The 26,176-nt window shown below is 41.2% G+C and overlaps 1 protein-coding gene across 8 annotated transcripts in view; it reads left to right on the plus strand.

Annotated features, from left to right (window-relative positions):
* Positions 1-26,176, plus strand: part of MAST4 (microtubule associated serine/threonine kinase family member 4) — a 668,112-nt gene that overhangs the window by 395,081 nt on the left and 246,855 nt on the right. The gene's annotated exons all lie outside the window — the stretch shown is intronic.

The raw sequence follows: 26,176 nt of genomic DNA on the forward strand, positions 1-26,176 counted from the left end.
ACTCAAGGATTATAACCAACTTTAAGTCAGCTCCGGTATGATCTGATTAAGGTGACAGGATGATTTTCTGCCTCGAAGAGGAAAAGGAACTCTCTATTGGTAATACCACTTAAAGCCATTAAAAAGTAATACCATTTAAATACCATCAAAAGGCAAAACCATTTGAAGCATGTATTATCAAGAGAATAATATCTGTTCTAAAGGTGGGGGGGAATTATTTTTTGGGGAGTGAGCAATATTCAGTATTAATTTTATTTTTGCTTATTCAAAGCTCCACAGTGCATAGGTATATATTATAAATCTACTAGTGATTAAAGATTGATGAGTACCTCTTCAGTTTGTTTATGTACAATATCTGCTAATCAAAACTTATACATACAGAATAGATAGATACATATGAGCAAATGGACAAAGGGAAAAAGTCAAAAATAAAAACTTACAAAATGTTACTGGACAGATTGAAATTAGGATGTATGGACTTCCACTTGGCATAAATAATATACTGTAGAAATAGAGTTAAAAACTGAGAAATTCTACCAAAGTATTAAAATTCTGAGTGGGGGAAAGAAAATAGTAATTTTTTTTAATGAAGCAGATTTTATTGATTGATTGATTGATTGACTGGAGCGATAGCACAGTAGTTAGGTTGTTTGCCTTGCATGCAGCTGACCCAGGTTTGATTCCTTCGTCCCTCTCAGAGAGCCTGACAAGCTACTGAGAGTACTCCACTGCATGGCAGAGCCTGGCAAGCTACCTATGGCGTATCCGATATGCCAAAAATAGTAACAAGTCTCACAATGGAGACAATTACTGGTGCCCTCTTGAGCAAATCAATGAACAACGGGATGACAGTGGTACAATGCAGTGCCATTCATTTATTTTTTTGCTTTTTGGGTCACACTTGGTGATGCTCAGGGGTTACTCCTGGCTTTGCACTCAGGAATCACTCCTGGACGTCCTCAGTAGACCATATGGGATGCTGGGCATTGAACCCGGGTCAGCCTCATGTAAGGCAAACGCCCTACCCACTGTGCTATCGCTCCAGCCCTAATAATAAATTTTGTAATGAAACTTTTTATCTAAAAGTGAAAAATCTCTGGTTCATTTGGCAGCAGATGAGACACCAGAGTAGACAGTGTTAATAACCTGGAAGACAGGTTAATAGAAAAGACCAAATTGAACTGAGAAAAGATAATATTTATATATGGTGGTACTAGCTAGTGATTTCAGAAGAGCCAACATTTTACCAGATATATCCATGCCAGTAATAGGTATTTAACACTTTCTTACTTTAATTTGCATTTTAGTCACCAACAAAAGTATATCATCCTTTTATTTTTGCAGCTTAAATGCTCTTTTCTGAGAAATACTGATTCATCTATTAGCTATTATGTCTGTGGGACCATTCATATCTCTCATATGAACTTGTACATCTTTTTGCTTATGAGTTATAATCTTTTTATCACCAAATAACTACTAGATCTACCTAAGAATATGTTTGTGATTGATAATGCTATTATGTGCAAATAATTAGACTGAGAAATTTTTTGATGGAATTAGCTTTCACAACATGACTCTAAGCCACAGTCGTAAGAAATGTCATCGTTTTTGCTGTGGTCCAGACTGTCACATTTATATGTACATGTATTTGACAATTACCCATGTAATTTAGCTTGTCTGAATGGCAGAACGTGTTGGAGAGAACTTTTATTTTTTTTTCATTTAAGCTTCTTCTTTACTTCTTTTAAAATCTAGAATTAGTTATTTCCTATTACTTTATACTTAGGACTTAATATAACCATTGTCTGATTTTTACACTGATCATTTTTTTTTTGAAGTAAAACATTTCATTTGTAGGTTTTTGAAGGTGAGGAGGGAGGGAAAGTGAGAGAGAATTCAGGTTTCTCCAAGGGTGGAGAGAGCCTCTACACAGACACCCCATTAGATAGAGAAGTACACATCTCAAGAGGGGAGATGCAGAGACACATGTGTTGGGTCATGTGGTCACAAGCCACATATGGGCTGGGGCAGCATATGTGCCTACACTGATCATTTTTGTAGCTAAAATTAAGTAGTTAGTGGTTTTCTTGTAGTTTGAAGCATCACTATGTGAATATCTTATGAGTGCATATATATGTGTGAGAGTTAAGTGTTGTTCTCTAGTAGAACTAAAATTATTCCATTATTGGGCCCTGTCTACATAAAAATTGCTATTCATTTCTTCCTGCCACTCTAGATGCCAGACTGCTAAGGTTATGGCAAGGTAATTATGTTACAGAAATATTTAAACCTAAGGGTTATTTACCTGTTTGGATTCTGAAAACTGACCATACGAGTTTTACTGCTTACATCTTGCTTAACCCTGGGCAAATAAAATAGCTTATTTTTAAGCTATAGGTCTTAATTTCATTATCAATGCAATGAAGTTGATGATAGTATCTATCTCAGAAAATTAAATGTAATAATGCATGTCAAGGGCTACCCCGGAGAAAGCACTTAACAAATGAAAGCTTTCATCAACATTTCTAGTAAAACATGTCCCCATTGTGGGTAAGCTACGAAGAGCTGCAAACCGTAAAAGTGCAGAGGTCAAACTTGGAAATACAGGCGAATGTGAAGATTGTTTTGTGGGAGCAGGGGAGCTCACTTAGAGTGGAGCATGTGCCTTACTTGTGTGAGACCTCAGTAAAATCCCATCACTCTGAAGCCCTCATCACAGCACCACTGTGGGGCCAGAGAGATAGTGCAGTGGTCAAGGCACTTAACCTTGCACTCATCCAACCTGGGTTTGATCCCCAGTCTCACATGCAATCCCCCAAGCCCACCATGAGTGATCCCTAAACACAGAACCAGAAGTAAACCATGAGCACATCTGGGATGACATCTTAGTTCCCCCCCTTAAAAAAAAAAACATTAAAAAAAAACAAACAACCAGTATCACCAGCAAAACCCACACAAAAAACAACAGCACCTGGTTTAGACCTGGTGGCCACCAGTACTCTGGGTCTCAGCAGCATGGCATTGTAGGGCCACAGTATGGGACCCTCTGGCCGGGCTGACCAAGACCAGGATTGACCTGAGACACTCTGAGCAGTATTCAAGAACTCTTTTTCTCCCGCCCCTCACCCTCCCAATGGAAGTTATCATCCTGTTTTCTAAAATTGTTGTTGCTTCTGCAGGATAAATAGTGAGACCTACATAGTTCTTTGTCCATTAGCTCTTGTAATCTGTAGCTCATTAATGAGCACTGAGCATTGTCGTCCAGTTGTTCATTGATTTGCTCGAGTGGGCACCAGTAATGTCTCCGTTGTGAGACTTGTTACTGTTTTTGGAATACTGAATACACCACGGGTAGCTTGCCAGGCTATGCCGTGTGGGCAGGATACTCTCGGTAGCTTGCTGGGCTCTCTGAGAGGGATGAAGGAATCGAACCCCGGGTCGGCAGTGTGCAAGGCAAATGCCCTACCCGCTGTGTTATTGCTCCAGCCTCAGAAATCATTTTTTTAAAATCTCATAGTGGATTCATTTCAAGTTTGTTTTTCAGTCCTGCTGGGGGCCACTCTGGTAGTGCTCAGGCTCTGGGGTGCTCTGGGGCCACCGGGCCCACCCTTGATGGTACCAGGAGTGTAATATGTGGTACAGGGGTGGAACCCAGGGTTTCACACAGGTGAGGCTTGTGATTTGAGCCAGTTCCCCTGCTTCTCAGGTTTTGTTTTTAAGCAAAAGTGACTCCTGTTAGTACTTCAAAGTTTTGAGTGTTTATTCAAACATTTCTCTCGTGTTTCCTGGAACATGGTGCTGTCAGCTCCAGTTCTGAGAAATTTGTTCTCACAGAGGCAAATGCTGCTCTTCCTAGTTCCCTGAGGCAGGTTTGGAAAGGCTGTGGGCCTAAGCGTGGTACGCGTGAAGAATCCAAGTGAGAGTGTGGTAAATCATAAATATTTCAAAGTAATTCAGAAGCACTGTTCTTTGCTTTCCCTGGCAATCTCTTGATACGTTAGCATTAGTTTTAATGCTAACATCACTTTAGAGAACTGAAGATATCTTTTAAATATTTTTTATTTATTTTAAATACAGAAAACTCTCCCTACTTTTTGCTTTCGGACTTTGAATTGGGAAGTGGTATTTTTTGATTTTGCCAATTATATAGTTGATACATTTTTTCTGTATGTCTTAGGTATACCTGATTGCTTTCTGCATTATTATACAATATCCCTCACATCTGTTTCTACACTATAGTGTTTATTTCCTCCCCAACAGAGAAAATTGGTTCTGAACAGCTTATATAACAAATAGCAACTTTCATTTCCTACAATTACTCCAGAGTTCATAATCGCCTATCATTCAGATGTTCTAAGTATTTTAAAATTAAAATGTTGGAATAAAACCTTTTGTGAATTGATTCTATCATAATATGATTAAAACTTATTTTTAGTTGGTGGTCATTTGCCTTCCTTTTTTTTGCGGGGGTTGCACCCAGGCACTGCTCAGGAGTCCTGAAGGTCTTGACTGATGGGCTGCAGATGCTTTGCAGCTCAGGTCTTTGAAGATGCTTTGGGGGGTCACACCCAGTCATGCAGGGACAAGGGTATACCCGACAGTGTTCAGGGGCCAACTGGTGAACTATGGAAACAGGAAACTAGCATTTCAATTCATCATTTCCCAAAACTTGCTGATTGGGGAGAATTTATAGGCTTCATTGCTTTTGTATAAGATGACCGGCTAACTTTCTCATTGATCACATTTGCTTTGCACTGACTTGAGGCTTGTACATGCTGTTTCATGTTTAGAAAATGGCAGAGAACCAAACCTTGTGTGTGGATCTTGCTGACTACTTGGTCACCCTGGATCACTCTTCTGGGATCTGCTTTCTTCTGGAGACAGGACTTGATTTATCAGCAGGAATATCTGACAGTGACTTGCTGAGTCTGGGTCAGGAAGAAGTGCTTTCTTTGTTTTGGGGATGGGAGCATTCAGTGATCACACCCACAGTGCTCAGCGCTTATTCCTGGCTCTGTGCTCAGGTATCACTCCCAGTGGTACTAGAGACCAGAGTACTAGGAACTGTGGTGCTAGGAACTTAACTGAGATCAGCTGTATGTTAGGCAAGCACCTTACCTTCTGTGCTATTCTCCTGCACTGGGAAATAAAACAAAATGAGGACAACAACAACAACAACAAAAGTTCCAGAAATCTTTGAAGCAGAAGCTGGGCAGAAGAGTTACTGTACTCCCACAGGGCGGGAAGGTATAGTTATATGCTCTACATGGTATTTGAGTTTCTTCGCTGCTCTGCACAATCCGTTTACTACATTCTTTTAGGAAACTTGTCTTCAGGTTAATGCACAGTCTCAGCTTCTAATCCCAGGGGCCCATGGAGTCCATTAGAGATCACGAGCAGCCGAGCAGCTGCTTTTAGTAAGACAGTCTCTCAGAGATAGTCTCTGTGCTCAGGTCCTGAGGGAAAGAAGGAACAAGGTCTGTGTGTGGCTGCAGGGAAAGCTCAGTTTGGTGGGATTGGTCTCACATTTACTGTTTGAGCCATGACAGTTCATGACAAGTCAGATATCTAGTGTGGCCGAGTTTGTCCTCAGTGATACGTCACAGTCACGGTTGTGTGTGAAGACTCCCCAGCCACCTTTATCCTTTAGTTTTCTTATATGATGTCTCTTATAAATCCATACAAAGAGACAGCTTCCAAGCTCTCCGCAAGCAAATATCTATCTATTAATAAGCTAGAGTTGGTTCAAAACAAAGCACCTGCTCCTTTGTTATTCTAGAATGCCATTATATTTACTTATTTAGCTACCAGGACTTACAGTTTTACAATGAGGTGAGGGAGATAGACATGTAACATTCCAATACCACTCATCACCAAAGTGCCTGCTTCTCTCCATATTTATCTCAGGATCCCCCCCTTTCCCTGCTCCCACATTTTAAAAGCAGTTGTGTCACCTTCAAATTGGGCATGAGCCAAGTGGAAGGAGTAGGACCGATTTCTGGGGAATCCGCTCAAGAAGGGGGAACAGCTCTCAACTGAAACTGTGGAAGGGAATCAAGTCAGAGCTCGTGACTGACATCTGTGTGGACATGGGAACAAGGTCAGGCTGAAGGTGACCAGGAAGGAAAGGTGTGAGGAAGCCGCTCTGCCTCTCTCTTTTTTCATCTCTTTCATTGGCACTGGCTTTCTTTTTTTCTTTTATTTTCCTGTTCATTTTTGCCTCTGTCTCATGCTTTGTGACTTGGAAGAAATTATTCAACATTCTCATAAGTCTTCAGAGCAGGCTATTGACTGCCCAGACATGGAAGCTTGGTTTCTTCCTGAAATTTCCTGACTTTGTATTTCCTGCCTCAGGTAAAATAAATAAAGAAATCCTGTTCCCTTTTGATCTTCATTTCAGGTTATTGAAAATGTAAGGCTGAAACTCTTCAAAGGAATGGTGTGGGCTTTGACTGCTTTATTTAGTGGCCTGCTGCTCTGTTCTCTGATGCAGTTACTCGAATTTCTTTGGAAGGACTGGAGAGATAGTACATGGATACATGGGTTACATGCTTGCCTTGCATGTGGCCAACCTGGTACTATTCCAGGCACCACTTAAGTTTCCCTGAGCACATCCAGGAGGGATCCCAGAGTATGGATCCAGGAGTAAGTTCTGAACACTGCACAGTGTGGGGCAAAAATCAAAACAAAATAAAACAATGCTATAGAATAGGAAGTTAGCACTGTAGCTCTGTCATCCCATTGTTCTATTTGCTCGAGCGGGCATGGGTAACGTCTCCATTGTGAGACTTGTTACTGTTTTTGGCATATCGAATATGCCACAGGTAGCTTGCCAGGTTCTGCCCTGTGAGCAGGATACTCTGGTAGCTTGCCGAGCTCTCCAAGAGGGGTGGAGGAATCGAACCTGGGTCAGCCACGTGCAAGGCAAATGCCCTACCATCTCTGTGCTATCGCTCCAGTCCAGTATAGAAAGGTAGTCATGGGTTTTGCTGACCGTCAATGACACAAAGGAAAATTTAGGTGACTATCGTAGGTGTGTGAGAAATGACTCTTGCAGCTGTGATTTCCTACAGGTTTGGTTTTCTTGGAAAGGATTAAGTTCACTTTACATTCTTTAGTGAGATTCTGGTCTTACCTCACATGTAATATGTGGAGTAAAAATAATTTAGAACGCAATTACTAGTGGGAAAGGCATTAAAAAATAGAGCACATAGTAACTTTCGAAACAGATTGTTTTTAATAATTCTGTGCCTCTGGGACACACGCCATTCCCTTTTTATTTCCTCCTCCTCTAGAATGTCCACTTCCTCTTCCACGGTCTGCAGTGAAATCTTTCCAAGATCATTACCGTAGTGCCCCCTAATGAAATGTAAATAAAATGAATGATTACAGCTTGATTATGGGTCTAGTATTTACGAGGCTCCTAGTAACTTGCTGCATAAATTTAAGTATGTGAGTAAATTCTCTTAGGGACAGTCAACGTGAGAATATTTTATTTTTCTTTCCTGTTTTTTATGATGTACTAATTCTTTTCACCTCTGAATTCTTTATTGTTCTTTCTGCCCTAGAAGAAGTAGGATCCTAGAAAATAGATATATTTCTTGTTCTGTCTGACTTTTATGGTCCCTGTAGGGTTTGGGCCAGACCTGAGTTTCTGCCTGGTCTTGACCTGTCAAAGAAGCAGAGAAATAAAGGAGCAGGGCTCTTGCGGTCCTCTCCCCAACCCATCTCCACACAAAGGAGAGTGTCTGAACATCTCTCCTTTACCTTTTCTCTGAAAGCATATCAAATTTCAAGTCTGCACTTGGAAGGGAATCACAAGGGAATGGTTAGGACTACTGTGGGATTACTTAGGTGTTTCAAATGTCTTAAGCGTTCCACTTTGTCATTTAGAGATTGGAAGCCTCCCACTTGCTTTACTACTCAATACTACTTCCTTCTGCAATTTTTTTTTCCGAGAGAAATCATAATGCAATTTCAGAGGCCAGATTTTCCCCTGCTTTAACCCTGGCCCATACAAAAGAACATTTTCAGTGGCAAAGATTGGGCCAGGAAACCCTGGTCCCAAAGGAAAGAGAAGTTGACTTTTTTGTTTGTTTTGTTTTGCAGATACACCTAGTGATGCTGAGGGCTTACTCCTGCCTCTGTGCTCAGGAATGACTCCTGGCAGGCCGGGGGGGTCCTATATGCAATGCTGGGGTGAAAACAGGTCAGCCGTGTGCAAGGCTGTTATTCTTTCTCTTCAGCCCTGAGGAAGATTTTAATTGAGATATATGAGAGTGTGGATGCAATTTGACATCTTTATGTGGTGTTTCAAGAATGCTGTTTTTTTAGAGGCAAAAACTTGTGATAGAAAAGAGAACTCTTATTTAGCTAATGTGGTCTGGGAACTTTTTAATTTTGATTTCCTGGCTCTCTAATGTATAAAGGAAGATAAATATGTAGATGACAGATTCTCATATGAAGTGATTGTCACTCTTCCTCCAGGGCCAGTGTTGTGGATCTCAGACTGGAGAGATGCTCAAAAGACTCAAACACATACTTTGCTTCTGAGTTCCTTGGGTTCAATCCCCACACCACATGGTCCTCCTCCAACATGAGCTATTCTCTGAGCACTTTCTGTGTGGCCCCAAAACAAAGCAAAAAAAAAAATTGTAAGCTAGTCTATCCTGAATAACATTTGTAAAGAAGGAGCTGGAATGTGAAGGAGATGGGTGGCTATGAGGAGTTAAATATGCCGTTTCTGAATAGTCCAAGAAATAGAAAAGAAACAGCAGAGATGAGAACCTGTGTTGTCTATGTGATGCGATCATCACAGAGTGAAAGACGCACTCAGTGGGGAAGGGAGGTCTGGATATTCTGGTTCTGGGTTTTGGAGCAGCAGGGAAGTGAGGAGTGAGACATTAGTGGCATTGCTTCTAACCTCTCGGAGTAAAGCTCCCAAGTGGTTTGCTGCTGATATTAAAGGCTTTCTGTTTCCCATTGGTCTCCCAGCACTGGTGCTGAATTGGGTTTTTGAGCATCTCTCTTATTCTCCAAGGCAGCTCCCAAGCTCTATGATGTTGCTGCTAGTCACACATAGGATGCCATCTGCATCACTTGCCCAGCTGGAATTGACTAAATCATTGCAAACTTGGCTTCTCTAGGTGGTTCGGGACAATTTTGATTTCCTCTTTTCTAGAACAGGAACCCAGCCTTCTAGACACCTCTTTCAGTGGGATGATTTCACTTTTGAGGCCGTGCTTCTCATCATTGTCAATCCTTTGCTTTGTCAGTTATTGATGAAATGCTCCTATATGATCATGGTGCTGATTCAGCACTTAGAGAATGGGGACCAGAAAAGGCACTGCCCTGGCCTTGAGGGGTTATGTTAATGCCTATCTAAACTGCCTTCTGATTGCAATAGCTGCACTGAAGGAGAAGAACACCAAGAACACCAAGAGGAGCTAACTTAGATGGGAGACCAGGGGAGACCTCTTGGAACAATAGCTTTTTGGTGCATTGAGGGGGTTGGGCATAGGACGAGGAACTGGCAGTATCTAGGTGGAGGGAAGCGTTCAACTGGGAAGAGGTGGTGGTGCTGAAAGATGGAAAAACGTCATGTAGGAAAGTGTATCAGCAACAGGACTGTAAACAACTTAGCAAAAACTTAGTGTGGAAAAAAAGCATCCCTCATAGAGGCAGACTGGTGGGTGGGAGGCAAATGGGGCTGGGGGGAGAGGGCATTGGTAGAAGGCCTGATTTTGAAAACAGTATACCTGAAACCCCATCATGAGTAACTTTGTAATTTTATGGGAGCACTGTAGCACTATGGTCCCGTCCTGTTGTTCATTGATTTGCTCAAGCGGGCACCAGTAACGTCTCCATTGTGAGACTTTTTGTTACTGTTTTTGGCATATTGAATACGCCATGGGTAGCTTGCCAGGCTCTGCGTGCAAGAGGGATACTCTCAGTAGCTTGCCAGGCTCTCTGAGAGGGACGGAGAAATTAAACCCCGGTCCGGCCATGTGCAAGGCAAACACCCTACCCGCTGTGCTATAAAAGGTATTATTGAGTATAAAGATTTTTAATTTGATAAAGTGGAAGAGAAGGGTTATAAGATACCTTTCAGACACATCTCATTCATCATAAAATTCTTCAAGGAAGTGACATCATAGATCCTTTACATACTTAATTAAATCTTTTAGTACTGACCAAGTTGAAAATTTCGATGTTACAGAAAAAAAACACGTCTGAAAATGTATCAAGTATTTATAAATAATAATGATGTGAACGAAAAGATTAGTGGCAAGCAATAAACACATGGTTGAATGTGGAAATGATAGGGCTGAGAAATACATATGCCACTAGAGAATGAAGGTAATTATTTTGGTAATAAGGGAGGTCTGATTCCAGACAGCAGTTTCAGTAACGAGGGTATGGGAGCAGATATACAAGATGCCATGGCAGCCGTCGGAAGTCGGCTATGCTGTTCAGAAACCGAAATAATGTCTTTTTGCAATCCTCAAAACCAGGAATGTTCAGGATACTCTTGTCAAAGATGCTTTGGGTTTTGGAGGGATCAGGTGTTTTATTTGTATTTATTATTTATTTTTGTTTGGGGGCAACACTTAGCAATGCTTAGGGCCAATTTCTGGCTCTGTGCTTAGGGATCACTCCTGGTGGGCCTCAGGAGACTTATATGGGATGTTTCCACATGATAATACCAGCATTAAGTCAACTAAATAAAAATAAAGTTCATTAAGATGAATGGATCTAAATTGAACGTCACATGCTATAATTATAGACAATTCCTTCACACCTCACTCTCTAGTATTTTAGGAGCATTTGTCAAATTGATTCGTTATTAGTCTACAGCAAGCAACCTCAATAAATTATCCAAAGGATCTCTCTTCTTCCCAGCTGGGTGACCTTGGACAAGTTGATTATCGCCTCTCTGCTGCCCTTTCCTTATTTTCAAAGTAAGGATAAGAATAGGACTAGATTAGAATACATGAAGTTTGACACACTACATGTTACAGTATTTAGTACTAGGAATTACTAAGTGAATGTTGTCTGAGGTTTTGGAAATAACATCCTCCTAAATACATTTTGACTAAAAGGAAAAAAATCAAGCTACAATTAGAAATCCTTTAATGTATAATGCTAATGGTCAACCCAACTATTAAAGTAGTAACTGTCACCTTTTGCTCAGTTGCAGTTGGCTTGTGTTCCTTGGCTTCACTGTAGCACTGTTGTAGCACTGTCATCACACTGCTCACAGATTTGCTTGAGCAGGCACCAGTAACGTCTCCATTGTGAGACTTGTTACTGTTTATGGCATATCAAATACGCCACAGGTAGCTTGCCAGGCTCTGCTGTGTGGGCGGGATACTCTTGGTAGCTTGCTCCGAGAGGGATGGAGAAATCGAACCCAGGTCGGCCGTGTGCAAGGCAAACGCCCTACCTGCTGAGCTATCACTCCAGCTGTGTTTCGTGGCTTATTCCTATAGAATGAAGCATTTGTGTGTTCAGCTCTGACCCATTTCACTACTTCCATGATGACCACTTGACACTCTGCCAGGTTCACTGGTCTCTACATTGAACAAGATGCCTTTATTAGCATTTTCTAGTGTTCTTGAAATGATGCTTTATTTATATTGAAAAAGGATAATTTTCAATTTAACTATTTCAGGTAGGCATAGAAATGTTTTCCCTTTGGGGAGTGTGTGGACAGAGAGTTTGAGCCACATCCAGGAGTGCTAAGGGGTTACATTAGTTCAGGGGTCCCTCACGGTGGTCCTGTGTGTAGTAAGCATGGTGCTGGGAATCGAACCCAGGCCTCCTGGTACTCCCGTCTGTTCCACTGTCTCTACCTTCTCCCCCAAAGCCTTTTGTCATTCTCTCTCTTTATTGTTGTCAAGTGTTGTTATGGTGACCATGTTGTCCTGGTGATGTTGTCAGGGGTCTCCCACATATCTGGCCGCGGTGCGCGCACTTGAGTTGTACTTTCTGGAGGTTCCACATCGGGTTGTGCTGTTTGCAGACGTGCCCACGGTGCTCGCTGAAGTTGGCACTCGTTTTGTGCTTGCACGGCGGGCATCCCAAGCCAGGCTTCGCACATATTTGCCACTCACAGCCCCTTTTCACCCAAGAAATGCAACACGGACAAGCCCTGCCAGACATACTCATTTTTTTCTGTTTCATTTTGTACTAACTTTTGGTCTTTTCCTGTTCAGAAACCTTTTGCCATTTTCCTTCCTAACCCTCACACATAGCTATGTGACCTCCAGTACAGCGCCCAGGCCCACACTTGGCAAAGCTAAGCTTTAAGCCACTGAGCCTGAGAGATGGAAACTGAAGGAAGTTGTTCAGGTTATCAAAAGGGATTTAGGGATTTTTGCCTTTGGAACTGCCATCTTCTACATTTTTTTCTGTGAATTGATGATATCCAGAGAGCCCAGTTTCCCTGTGCTTTGGGAATAGCTCTCACAAGTTGCAAGAAAAACAGTTGACTTTGGGGGATCAGGTGGGGAGAGAAGATTTTTTGTTTTCAGAAACTTAAGAATGCAAATCGATAAAGGTGATTAAAAATAACACAGGAACAACAGTGTGTTTGGGCCTGGGAGGTAGCTCAGAAGGGCCAGAGTGCCTGCTTTACCTGTAGGAGGCCTGCATTTGATATCCAGCATTTCCTGGTCCCCAGAGCAACACCTGAGCAGGCTGGAGCGATAGCACAGCGGGTAGGGTGTTTGCCTTGCACGCGGCTGACCTGGGTTTTATTCCCAGCATTCCATATGGTGCCCCAAGCATGCCAGGAGTAATTTTTGAGTGCAAAGCCAGGAGTTACCCCTGTGCATAGCTGGGTGTGACCCAAAAAGCAAAAAATAAAAAAAAAAGAGACCCTGAGCATTGGGTTGGGAGAGACACCTGAATGAATGCTGCCAGCAACAAAGTATAATTCTCTTTACATTGCTTGGCTGCTGGCAATAGACACAGGGACACAGGTTAGGAAGACTTAGTTTTTTTCCTCCTGTACACATAGTGCTACACATCCAAGCAAATGGGATGACCATAAGGTTAATGTTTTTCCAGACTTCTCTTTCACCTCTTTTATCGCTTATAGTAAAACTTGGAATAAGAGATGAAATCAAAGACCTTTTTTTTTTTTTTTTTTTACGTCACACCTGTTGATGCTTAGGGGACACTCCTGGTTCTGCACTCAGGAATTACTCCTGGTGTGCTCGGGGAGCCATATGGGATGCTGGGGATTGAACCTGTGTCAGCCATGTGCAAGGCAAATGCCCTACCCAGTGTACTATTGCTTCAGCTGTTAAGGCAAATAACTGGATTATTTTGTCTGTGTTACCTTCCTTCTTCCCTCCCTTTCTTCCCCTTGACTATCATCAGCAAAAGCTTTCCCAAAAGAGTCTATATTAAGTCAAGAAAGCATTTTATTTTAAAACAACAAGACACTAATTTTCTTAATTATTCCCAGTTTTTCATGTAGAGAAGGTTTGCAATAGATTTTGCTGAGGAAATTATGGTTTCAGAAATGCCTTTTGCTTTTTCTCTGCTCACCTCCATGGTATGCATTGTTGCCAGCACTCTCTTTCTGGTGTTTTATCCCCATCACTTCATCTGCTGAGAAACACACGCCTGGGGTCATCTAGTATGAGTTGATTAGGTCATCAAAGCATTGTGCAATAACAGACATGTGTTTAACTTGCTCATATAGTGTTTGTTGGGAAAATAATTTTTTTGAAAGATGGACATCTTTAAAAGAATATAGCTTTTCCAGTCTCTGAGTCAAGCTGGGGTTGAGATCAAGGAACCACTCCTGGGAAATATCCACTGTCACTGAAGTTCTGCCCCAATACAGACTTTCCGTCATGGGGTACATCATTCCCCGTTCCTTACACACCTCAGGATTAGAAGCCTAGAGTTGATGCAATACTTTCTTAAAAGATCTTACCTATTCTATAGTTATGTTTCAATAATTGACTATTCATATATAACTATTCCATTTTTAAATAGCTTAAATTAAGCTATTTAAGTTAAGTTAGCTTAATTTAAGTTAGCTTAAGTTAAGCTATTTTATTAAGTTTAATAGTTAAATAGTTTAAATAAGTTAATAGTTTAAATAGTTAACATTTAAATGATTTAAGTATTCCATGCACTGGTAAATTTTTCTTCCCTGTCTCTGTCTCTGTCTCTGTCTCTGTTTCTGTGTCTCTGTCTCCATCCCTCACTCTTTTCTTTCTCTCTCTCTCAAACTGGAAAGGGCCCTGAAGTCAGTACTCTGGAAATCTAGGTACCATGCCTAGTGGTTTCAGCCAACTCAGGCAAATGATACAGCTAGGGTCTCAGGATGTTTCTCAGACCTTGAGGTTCCAGGAACTATCAGAGCTACAACCAGTGATATCTGGGGACTCTCCAGGGCTCTACCTGGCAGTGCTTGGGGGAACCAGGTGATACAGGCATTGAGCATTGCATGTGTCTTAATCCCTGGGCTTTAAACTCCTCTTTCTCCAGCCCCTTTCTTCTCTCAACTATTTTAAGTGTGTTGTTCCCTCTCCTATTCAGAAGATAAGATAAATGAATATTTCCATTCATTTGCAAATCTCCACATTACCTCTTTTAGGTCTTATAATTCGATGTATTTGACTATTATGGTATTAAGATGAAGAGAGAAATTCTCCTTTGTGACTTGTTTTGAAATGCTCAGAGACTGGGTCAAAGAAGAAATCTTAGGGAAGATCAGAGAGATACTACAGCATTTAGGGTCTTTTCCTTGCACTAGGCTGTCCCAGGTTTGATTCACGGTACCATATATTCCCCCATGTCCAGCCGGCCGGAGTGATCCCTTAATGGAGTCAGGGGTAAGCCCTGAACACCACAGAGTATATTTCCCCTGCAAAGTAAGAAGAAGAAGAAAAAGAAGAATAAGTAAAGAAAGAAAAATGTTTCTCTAACATTTAAAAGAATGTATGCACATCATTATTTATTGCAGCAATCCAATTATAGCTTAGATTTGAAATAAAGCTATATATGTGAATTGAACCACTGACAGATAGTGGATCATGAAGATGTGGTATAGATACACAATGGAATACTACACAGCTGAATGATAAAACCATGCCTTTTGCAACAATATGGATGGATCTCGAAGACATCATGGTAAATGAAGTTAGCCAGAAGAAGAAGGATAAACAGGATGATAGCACTTATATGTAAAGTAACTGGATGATATCACTTACATTTAGAATAACTGTGAGAGATTGCAATGCTTTAAGGGTGGATCAACCTTGACCCTGGAGTATCGGGAGGAAAAGTAAAGAAAAAGTGGAGGGGAAAGGAAGTAAAGACAGATGAGAAGCGACAGAGGCCAGGTTAGGGAATTAAAGTACAAAGATGGTGTTAAGGAATGATAGAGCCAAATACCCAAACCACAGAGTCAACAACACTGAAATTAAGAGGCCCAAACTTTAACAACCGGCTTAGAAAGGTATCTATCAACAGGGCAGTCTGGGGGTTGGTGGGCGGCAGTAAGCGAGAGGCTTTGGGAAATTGATGGAGGGAAATTGACACTGGTGGTGGGATCAGTAGTGCAGTATTGTATGTCTAAAACTCAATTATGAATAACTTTGTAAATATCAGCGGTCTAAAAAAACTGTTTTTCAAAAAGAAATATTTTTCCTCCCTAGCATCAAAAATGTCTGATGTTTCTTGAAAGGGCAAAGAGACACCTCTTATCTGTAATCTACATCACAGCTGACTGAGGAACAAAAGATCCCGCAAATGAGTTCCTGTGGACCATTACACTGGGGCCTGGAGAATGCAGGTGGTGTCCACTTTCCCTGGCCAGCCAGAGTCCTGCAGAATGGGAACTTGGCACCTGTTGTTTATAAAATCAAAAAGAACCTGGAAAATATCCACTGTGAAAAATGCTGAGTAGATATTAATAACAAACAAACATGCATTGTAATCAGTAGTGAAGTAACAGTCCTAAAATTTACAGCTTGATTTTTTTTTCTTTTTGGGGGAACTGGAGCAATAGCACAGCAGGTAGGGCCTTTGCCTTGCATGTGGCTGACCTAGGTTCGATTCCTCCATCCCTCTCAGAGAGCAAGCTACCGAGAGTATCCCGCCCGCATGGCAGAACCTGCCAAGCTACCTAGTATTTGGTATTCAATATGCCAAAAACAGTAACAAGAAGTTTCACAATGGAGACATTACTGGTGCCTGCTCGAGCAAATCGGTGAACAACGGGATGACAGTGCTACAGTGTAGTGCAGTGCTCTTTTTGGGTCACACCTGGCAATGCACAGGGGTTACTCCTGGCTCATGCACTTAGGAATTACTCCTGGCGGTGCTCAGGGGACCATATGGGATGCTGGGAATCGAACCCAGGTTGGTTCGATTCTACCTACCCGCAGTGCTATCGCTCCAGCCCCAACAGCTTGAAGATTTTTAAAGATGAAAAAAATCAGACCATCAGGGTAGTCTCTTAGAAAGAAAGGGCTTTTTTTGTTAAAGATTTTCTCTGCTGTCATGGAGCTCTTGAAAGAAGCTGGTGTGGTAGATGATGGATTGAGCCTTGCAGAATCAAACAGTTAACAAAAATAGACAACGATAAGGCTGGTGCCAGCCTCCCAAACCCTAGTAATCCCTCAGAGTAAGAGATAACTATAGAGTATCATTGCCAAGTTTGGAAATAGAAGAGCTCTCTTATCAATTATCACCTCCAGGAAATGCTTTGTAATTTGGGAAGCTTTTTTTACAATCATGTCTCATTTAACTTAATATCTTTACTAGTGACCATTTTTGACATGGGAAGTTTTGTGACAAATCCCTCTAGCTTACATTTTGGGTTATGCAGCCAATATCTATCTGGTTTCCAAGATATCATTGAAAATCAGCTTGAGATTTAATTAAATATGCTGAAGATAGCTACTGTTAGCTAATATAGGTAATATGTTTTCTAGTGAATATAGCTAGAAAAATGTTCCTGGAATCATTCTGTCAAAATGCAAGATATTTATACTTTATAGTACGGGAAAGCTAGTATAATAAAAGGGATGAAGCATTTGGGGTCAGAATATTGACTTAAAATCCTGTCTTAATATTTACTATATGATATTGGGTAACTATTTTGGTAGCAAAAAATAATTGTAAAATGTAATCCTTTACAACTCTGAATTTACTGCTTATTTGGGCTCATATTTTTCCATGGATTTTTTTCTTTTATTTCATTTTCTATTTTCTCTTGTTCTAATTTATTTAAAATCTGCTTTATTTTTTATTTAACAGTTACTAGTGCATGTGAGAATTTCTTCTTTGAATGCTTAAAAATAATTGTTTAATTGATTTTTGCTCATTTTGGCAACCAAGGCCCACCTCACTGATGCTCAGAGGTATGATACAGTAATGGGAATTGAGTTCAAGGCCTTGTACCTGGGAAACTTAGGTTCTGCTGCTCTAGCAGTCTTCCTGACATGCATCCATTCTGATGTATGACCTCGAATCCTGCACACAATGTGTAGTATACAAATAGTTTTTTTTTTATGGGAAAGAATTTGAGAAGTGTGAGAAAGATATAGAGTCCCTAAAATAGGTTGTTCGGGGCTGGAAATACAGAACAGGGATTCAGACCCTTTTCCTGCACACTGCTGATCCCGGTTCAATCCCTGGCACCACCTATGTATCCTCCAAGCACTGCCGAGAGTGATCCCTAAGCACAGAGTCATGAGTAAAACTTGAGCACTGCTAAGTATGCCCCCAGCCCTCCCTCCACAATAAATCACTGTCACTGTGACTGTTGTCCCATTGTTCATCGATTTGCTCGAGCGGGCACCAGTAACATCTCCATTGTGAGACTTGTTGTTACTGTTTTTGGCATATCGAATATACCATGGGTAGCTTGCCAGGCTCTGCCTTGCGGGTGAGATACTTGGTAGCTTGCCGGGCTCTCCGAGAGGGACAAAGGAACCGAACCCGGGTTGGCTGGGTGCAAGGCAAACGCCCTACCCACAATAAATAAAAAGGAAAAAAATAGTAATTTTTTACTTTTGTTAGAGATGTAGCCTCAGACTTCAAAGCATCCCAAAATTCACAAGCTTGAAGAATTTTCAAACTGCAGATGTCCATGGCACCAGAAAGAACCTTTAGGTCAAGAACCAAGGCATGACTCCTGCTTCCCAAGACCCCCCCCCCTCAGGATCCCTCCTGCCACTGCTTCCCTCCCCACGACCACCTGCCACTACTCCCTTTACCCCCAGCCTCACTCCTGAGACCACAGATTGGTTTTGCCCAATTTTGGATTTTGTCTAAGTAGCCTCGTAAGATAGGTGCACCTCCTTTTTCTTTATTTTCCAATTGTGTTAAAATATATATATATAATATAAAATTACAGCATTACAAAATAAAATTACACTATTACAGTATAAAATGACAATCACTGTCACTGTCATCCCATTGCTCATCGATTTGTTCGAGCGGGCACCAGTAACGTCTCTCATTGAGAGACTTATTGTTACTGTTTTTGGCATATCCAATACGCACAGGTAGCTTGCCAGGCTCTGCCTCTCGGGCTCGATACTCTCGGTAGCTTGCCGGGCTCTCCAAGAGGGGCAGAGGAATTGAACTCGGGTCGGCCATGTGAAAGGCGAACGCCCAACCACTGTGCTATGACAATATGAAATTATAAATTATATATGACAATATGAAATTACATTATTACAATATAAAAAACTGTTTAAAGTATATTATTCTGTAGCATTAAGTATTTCCACATTGTTGTATGAACATTGTTTCTGACCTTTCATAGAATGTTTTCCTCTTGCAAAAGTGACACGCTGTATCCTTAAATCGTTTTAGTTCCATTCTTCTCCCAGCAGATACCAGTCTACTCTCTGCCCTGAACTGGAATATCCTAGACACCCTATACAGGTGTGTGTGTGGGGGGGGATCATAGAATTATTTCACTTAGCTTAATATCTGTAAGAGTCATCTATGATATACCATATGTAAGATTTCCTTTCTAGGGCTCGGTAGCATCCCGGTGTATTTATTTGTCATATTTTCCCATCTGTTGATAGACACCAGAGTTGCTTTCACCTTTTGGCGACTGTGAATAATGCTGGTGCAAAGATAATTATATAAATATCTGTTCAATTCTCTCCTTTTATTTTTTTATGGTTATGCTGAGGTGTGTGTGTGGAATTGCCTTATCCTTTGATAATTCTGTTTAATTTCTTTTAAAAATTGTATTGACATTTAGGTAACATGTTTACGCTAGCATTGATTATGGTTTCAACCTACAAAGTTAATGTATCACCATCGAAGTATCCAAGACCTTCTACCACGGTCATTATGTCACTTCTGGTCTACTTCCTTCTCCCCTTCAAGCCTCCTCACTCCAATATTTGATAATCCTAAATTTTGCAATCAAGGGTCATAGGTTTGACATCACTCAATGTGTTCTGTTCTCGTTTTGTCTTTTAGTATACCAAATGTGAGTGAGGTCAACGGTATTTTTAATTATTATTATTATTGCTTTTTGGGTCACACCCACCCAGCAATGCACAGGGGCTACTCTGGCTCATGCACTCAGGAATTACTCCTGGCGGTATTCAGGGGACCATATGAGATGCTAGAAACCGAACCCGGGTCAGCTGCGTGCAAGGCAAACACTCTACCTGGTCTGTGCTATCGCTTCAGCCCCGGTCAACAGTATTTGTCCTTTTGCCTCTGACTTGTTTTGCTTAACATGATGCCCTCTAGATCTGTCCACATTGAAGTAATCTGCAAGCTTTCTTTTCTTTCCTTTTTTTTTGCTCTTTGGGTCACACCTGGCGATGCTCAGGGGTTACTCCCAGCTCTGCACTCAGGAATTACTCCTGGTGGTGCTCGGGATACCTTATGGGATGCCAGGGACTGAACCCGGGTTGGCCACGTGCACGGCAAACACCCTAGCTGCTGTACTATCACTACGGCCCCTCTCCTTTTCTTTTTTATATTTTTGGGGGCCATACCCAGCCCCAGCAGTGCTCAGGGCTCACTCCTGGCTTTGTTCTCAGGCTTTGTCCTAGCAGGGCTCAGGGGAATTTTATGCAGTGCTGGGGATTAAGCTCATCAACAACAAGAAGAATGCAAAGCAAGCATCTTACCTGCTGTACTATGTCTCTGGCCCTAATTCCTCTTTTACTCTAGGTATGTAGTATTTCATTGCATGTATGTGCCACAACCTCTTTATTCATCTGTCATTGGCTGTGGGGTTATTTCTCTATCCTGAATGTTTACTAAGTGCTGCAATGACTTTAGGTGTGCATACATTTTTAATTAATTTTTTATGTTTGGGGATTGATATCAAAAAGTAGAATTATTGGGTCATATGGAAATTCTCTTCTTATATTTTGAGAATTCTCTGTATTGCCTTCAATACAGGCTGAACCAGATAATGTTCCCACCGGAAGGTTTTTTCTCACCACATCCCTGCCAATATTGGTTGTTTTCGATTCCTTTTTGTATATGCTGTTCTTGTGGGTGTGAGGCAACATCTCATTATTGTTTTGATTTGTATTTCCTTAATAATAAGTGATATTGAACACTATTTTATGTACTTAACTGACCATCTATATGTCTTATTAGGGGAAATATGTCTGTTCATCTCTTATTTAATTTCTTGAATAATCACCATGCTATTTTCATAGTGGTAGTCACTGTACTTTCTCATAGGTTAATCATATTTATATAGCCTAACTCATAAAATTCATCCAGATTATTGTGGGTCTTTTCCCTTGCAGTATAGCATTCTGTCAAGAAAGCATGTTACAGTATATTCAGCTATTCTACAATTGATGGGCACTTGGGTAAAATCTAGTCTTTAACCATTGCAAGTAGCATCACTATTGCAGTGAATTTCACAGGATATTAGATTTTTCTAGGTGAGATTAGTTGCTTGGTTTTCTTGACATAATGGAAAGGGAAACAGTTACATTTATTGGTTAAATACAACCAATAAAACTTTCTTATATCACTTGTTCATCTATAGTAGCTGTCACTGTCACTGTCATCCCATTGCTCATTGATTTGCTTGAGCAGGAACTAGTAACATCTTCACTGTGAGATTTGTTATTACTGTGTTTGACATATCGGATACGCCACTGGTATAGCACAGCGGGTAAGGCGTTTGCCTTGCACTCGGCCAACCCAAGTTCGATTCCTCCATCCCTTTCGGAGATCCTGGCAAGCTATCGAGAGAATCACGCCTACATGGTGGAGCCTGGCAAGCTACCCATGGTGTATTCAATATGCCAAAAGCATTAACAATAAGTCTCACAATGAGAGACCTTACTGGTGCCCACTCGAACAAATCGATGAGCTACGGGATGACAGTGACAATGACTGTTTCCTGATTCTGAGTCTTTAGTAGTAAATGACAATATATTTTTTTAAGTTTCTATTTTATTGAATCACTGTGAAAAAAATACAAAGCTTTCAGGTTTAAGTCTCAGTCATATAATGATTGAACCCCCATCCCTTCACCAGTGCATATTTTCCACCACTAAGAACTCAAAAATACCTCCCTACCACCCAGCCCCCACCTAAGTAGTTAATGATCTTTACTATATTCTCTCTATACTTTGAATACATTCAATATTTCAATAGAGAACTCACTATTATTGTTTGGAATTTTCCCCCAACAATCAGACCGGCTGAAAAGGCATCATTTAATAAATTCCTTTCATTGCTGAGAATGAAGACTCTATGAGGTTTTGGATTTCTGATATTTTAGCTCAGTTCACAGTCTAGATGCATTTCTGTAAGAAGCCGCTGTGGGTGCCAAAATGGGTTAGAAGACCTCTCGGATCATAGTCTGTAGGAGCAGAGGGTCCATTTCATGTGCGGCAGCGCTGGATCTTATCTGGGCCAAGGGGATGCCAGTAACGCCCCCTTCCCTTGATCGCCTATGAGCCCCAAAACCAGAAAATTCATACCTCTGGGTTGAGAGTCTTAGAAGGTGGCTCTCGCCACGTGGATGTTGCCGCCACCGCCATTTTCCGTGCAGAAAAACACGGTGGAGAGGAAAAATCCCTCCCCGGGCAGCATGGAATTGTAGCACAGCTCACAGTCTAGATGCATTTCTTTAAGAAGCCGCTCTGGATGGAAAAATGGGTTAGAAGACCTCTCAGATCATAGTCTTTAGGAGCAGAGGTTGCAATGACAATATTTTAAACACAAATTGGTATAAGAGATGAATTTTTTGGATTTTATAACCAAAAAGTTCCGGTGTATAGTTTCAAGTATGGGTTGATTCATGTTTCAAAAAGCTCTATTTATATGGCTTAGTTTGCAGGACTCTGATCTCATGGCAGTTTCTTAATGGACTTTAGGTTTGTTACAAGTGTCCTGATGATCACAAAATCACCCAAGATATGTAACTTCCCAGCTTGAGCTATAGCAGAAAAGTATGTTTCCTATGTAGAGTGTGAAAAGTAGCTGTTTCCAGGTATTATGCCTTCAGTCTGTTTTTTTGCAGATCTCTGTGCAAGTTATATGCACAGAAGTTATATGCACATCTCTGAATCCTGTTCCATGTTCAGGAAATGTGTCATGCTGCCTTGATTAATCTGGAGCTTGTGCATGGGGTCAGTTTCACCCAGAGTCAGCAGATATAAAGGCGGGGGGAGGAGAGTATTTTCCCAGTGCAAATTGAAATGAACTATTGCAGGCATGGAGAAAAGGAACCATGACTTTGAGTTCACGGAGTAATTTGTGGGACCTTGGGCCAACATCATACATAGCTGCTAATACTCTTGGCCTTCAGCTGCTTGAGAAAAGAAGTTAATTGCAGACCTCATGAGCAGCTTCCAGCTCACTCAGGGGTGAAAACTGAAGCCAAGGATCAGTCTTCACACCAATTTGGAACTTAGAATAGAAAGACTAGTGCTAGGCACCCACCGGGAAAGTGGCATAATTCACAGATGGTGGCATTGTGCCCTGGAGACTATATCAAATCAGTGGAAGGTGGGCAATTTCACTTTCAGCTTGGACTCTGCACGCTTCTTTACATTTTCATTGCTTGCTTTTCGTGTTCTGTTTATAGCATTTTAGATTCATAAAGCTTGCCAGAGAGATAACCACTGGGAAGAAGAAAGTAACAAAATCTTAAGATAAAAACTGTTCCGCTTTCTCCCATTCAAAAAATATTAGTGTTAGAGGCAGAGAGATAGTAGGATGCTTGCCTTGCATTTGTCTGAACCAAGTTCGATCCCCTGGTCCACTGAAAAGAGCCAGTAGTGATCCTTGAGTATAGAGCCAGAAATAATCCATGAGCACAGCCAGGTGTTGCCCCAAAATAAAAAACACACAGTTTTATCCAAATCATAGATAGTCAGCTAAAGAGGGAGTAGAGGGAGAGAGAGAAGAAGGAAAGAGTAATACACATAAATGCATATATTCAGTTTGTATCCAAGACCATTATGTGTTTATATACATATATATAAACATACACACTCATATGTGTATGTGTATAAAAACTTTGGTATCAAGAACCCTCAAAGTTCATAGGTTGGAATTAATTGATACATTTTCTAAGGTTTTCTTTTTTCTTTTTCTTTTTTTTTTTAAGATTTAGTCCACATTCAGCAGTGCTTGGGATTGCTCCTGGCTTTGCCTTCAGGAATCATGTTTGGCAGGGCTTGTGGGACCATATGTGGTAGAGATCTAAACTACGTTGGTCACATGGAAAGCAATTGCCTTACCCACTACACTATCACTCTGACCCCTAAAACTGTTTAATCTTCAAGTTTTCCCTCCAGTTCTTTTGTTTCCTCATTTTTAAACTTTTTCTTTAAGCAACCAGGTCATTTATTCTGACTTCCACAGTTTAGCTTCTGCTTACCCTATCTAGGCGAGAGCTTTTAGCAACTTCCTTTGTGCCTGAATTTTCTGCAGCTTGGCATTTTAATGTGAGACTTGGCATATCCTGGGGTGATGTGGCTTTTGCTCAGTGACTTCTGTGTTGAATGTGATACCCAGGTGCCTCAGTGATGTCAGCAATTAGAAATGATCAGAGTCCAGATCCATTTTATTTGGGTTCAAAAAAATAGTCATATTTCAAGCCTCAGATTCCTCTCCTCTTCCCTGGTACATGGTTTCTCTACAAAGAATCCTTTTCCCTTGATGAGCAGGTCATGAGGAAATCAGAATAAGCTTTTTTTTGTTGTTTTGTTTATTTTTATTATTATTTTGTCAATTGTTAGAATTAATGGGGAGGATAGTTCTCTGGCATCCTCCAAAGCAGGCCCTTAACTTTTTGTCCACATGTTTCCATCTGTTGTGGTTCTAGGGCTCTGTCTGGTGGCTACTTTAGCTTGATGGGGGGGAGAGGGTCATCCCAGGAATTGAACTTGGCATTCCTACATGTAAAGCATGCACCCTAGCCTTTGTAGGCATCTTTTCAGCAATCTTCTTGCCTTTAGGTTTATTATGAGTGAGGCCTAGGGCCACACCTGGTGGAGCTCAGGGGCTAGTCCTGGCTCTCTGTTCAGGGGTGCTCTGGTGAGGCTCACGTTCTATAAGTGATACTTGAGATTCAAACCAGAGCTCAGCCACAGCAGCTGCATGCATGGCTAGTGCCTCATCACTGGTACCCTCTCTCCAGCCCCAAACATGTGATTATTAACTTTTGCTATAACTTTTGCCATGATACATTGCTGTTATCATCCCTATTGATGCCTGCCTTTTTTGGGTCATGTTTGCTAACTTTTTGGCTTTTACATAGACAAGAAGGAAACTACTGGAGGATTTTGAACACAAACATGATGTATTATGAAAAAGATAATTCTGACATTAGTGTATAGAGGATGCTTAGGAGGAAGTAGAAAAATCAGGTAGAAGAAACTTATAGTAAGCTGGCCAGGACACTGTATGCCTTGGATCCGGGTATTGTAAGTGGCAAGGATGGTGAAATTTCTGGATGTTTGACATTATAAGGAATTTTATATTCATTTGTATTATTTCTCACTGTTTTGCCTTTTATATTAACTATGGTTATTTGTTTACATTTCAGTCTGCTTCCCTGTAGCAGATGTGCTTCCAGTTTGAATAACTGCCTCTGCAAGGGGCAAGGGCTGTATGCTAATTAGATCAGGGAACCCACATAAAAGAAATTCATAACCTTGTTAAAGTTTATTAATGTCCCAGGGCAAGTTTGTAGGTCAGGGTTAAGTGATGCATTCTTAGAATACTAAATGAACCTCATAAGCCATATGCACTTGTGAAGAATTGGGAAGAGGTGACCCCCAGGATGAGGGCAGAGCTAAGGAAAGCAGTGAAAAAAATTAGAGGAGGGGCTGGAGTGATAGTACACTGGGTAGGACACTTGCCTTGCATGCGGCCGACCTGAGTTCAATCACCCATATGGTCTTCTGAGCCCACCAAGAATGATCCCTGAGTGCAGAGCCAGAAATAAGTCCTGAGCACTCCATGGTGTGGTCCAAAAATCAAAGGGTGGTAGGGGAATGGGTTGGTACAAATAGCCCAGAGCCAATGCAGAAATTTGGCTTGGAGGGAAACAGGTTGAATTTCATTTATTCCTTATGTTCCTTCTTGTTCAGTGTACTTGCGCTGTCTACAACCTAAACAACTGCACCTGGCATCCCTACATTGGACAGGCCCCTGGATAGACATGAACACACCAGAATCCAATTCTGGAACACCACCTGGAGTTTCTGCATTGCCATAAAAGATGGAACCTGACTGACTATATAGTCTCTTACTTGTAACTACTTGAACACTGTTGTTTCGCCACAGACCGGCTATTTGAATGTGGACTTGTGGTGCTTGCGAATAAGTTTTGCTAAAACAAAATTCTAATTTGTACTAGCAGTTCTTCCCCCTGAGCTGGGGGTTGCCAAATTAAAAAGAAATTTAAATATGTTATAGGAAGTGACTCAGATACGTTCTTCATCTACAACAATGGAAGTACACTTCGTCCTAAACTATGAGTACTGTGAAAAATTAAATCCTTTGACTAAATGCAGCAGGAAACTCAGGCTTCCAAAATATATGCTCCCCTTTCCTTTCCTCTCACGAAGTAGGTTATACTGTCATGCTCTTAAAATTCAGCTTTCAGAAAGGATCAGTTAAGCTCTTCCATTACTTGCACCTCTGGTTAGTTCGTGTTTTC

The sequence above is a fragment of the Sorex araneus genome, chromosome 1 (genome assembly GCF_027595985.1).
Source record: "Sorex araneus isolate mSorAra2 chromosome 1, mSorAra2.pri, whole genome shotgun sequence".
Classification (NCBI taxonomy): domain Eukaryota; kingdom Metazoa; phylum Chordata; class Mammalia; order Eulipotyphla; family Soricidae; genus Sorex; species Sorex araneus.